General features: G+C 39.1%; 1 non-coding gene across 1 annotated transcript; it reads right to left on the bottom strand.

Moving 5' to 3' along the window:
- Window positions 1-319: 319 nt before the first annotated feature.
- On the bottom strand, window positions 320-426 carry LOC126670890 (small nucleolar RNA R71). The gene has a single exon (XR_007638879.1). It is a non-coding gene; the product is annotated as a small nucleolar RNA R71 (small nucleolar RNA).
- Window positions 427-1,094: the final 668 nt, after the last annotated feature.

Raw genomic sequence — 1,094 nt, 5'->3', positions numbered from 1 at the left:
AACCCAAAAAAATCACTTCCTCATGTTCTAATTCCATGGGATTTGTTCCCAAACCTTATCCCAACATCAAATCATATGCTAAACATATACATATCATATACCAAGCCTATACATGGATATGACAAACACATCCGTAATCGCTCGTTTCACGTTGGAACTCGACGAAACTTGCATCACTTATCCAAAATCCTACGTCACTCAAGTAAGGGGTATTATAAAAGCCCAGTATCAGATTCAATCACTTCTGAGCAACATCATTCATACTTGGAGAGCGTTAGCCCAATTGTTTCTTAACAAGTATTTCCCGATGGGAATGGCCAAGCTCACCAAGGATATTCTTGACTTCAAACAATATGATTGAGAGAGTTTATATGAGGCATATGAAAGATTTAAGGAGCTACAAAGGAAATTCCCTCATCACAATGTAACTCGGGAGTATTTAATTCAGCTATTCTATAATTCTATGAGTGGGATAAACCAGGGTACTATTGATGCAATCTTTGGGAGGTTCGCTAATGAAGAAGACTTATGAAAAAGTGATTGCACTACTAGAGGAGTTGGCCATGAATAGTTGTGCTTGGCCTTCGGAGAGAGTTATACAATCCACTCAAAAGAGTATGGCGAGTCTTGATCGTGACCAAGCGATACAAGCAATGAGGACCAAGAATGCGGCTCTTCAAGCGCAAGTGGAGATGTATAAGAAACATATACAACCGAGGACCATGCCGAGGTAGCCAATATGAGTGAAATTTTGGGATGTGATGCTTGTTGAGACTATGAAATCCAAATGGGGATTTCTTGATGATGATGCAAACCTTATTCAAGAGCACTGGTCAATGGAAACGTGATCAAGTTGCTATTTTGATCCTCCATGATTTTAAGGATTGACGGTCGAGCTTTCGACCTTAGAAAAGGGCACTCGGGAGGCATTCTCGAGAGGTTCAAAGTTTATTTATGCATTTCTTTTTGGCATATTCTCAAGTGTTTTAGCTATTTTATGAGTTTTTCATAGTCATTTGGATGTATTTTTGTTCAGATAATGTCGGGTTCGTTTTTGGTTCATGTTGTGAAAGGTTAAGGTTGCAAGTGTTCAG

The sequence above is a fragment of the Mercurialis annua genome, linkage group LG2 (genome assembly GCF_937616625.2).
Source record: "Mercurialis annua linkage group LG2, ddMerAnnu1.2, whole genome shotgun sequence".
Taxonomy (NCBI): Eukaryota; Viridiplantae; Streptophyta; class Magnoliopsida; order Malpighiales; family Euphorbiaceae; genus Mercurialis; species Mercurialis annua.
This window is presented reverse-complemented; position numbering and strand designations above follow the sequence as displayed.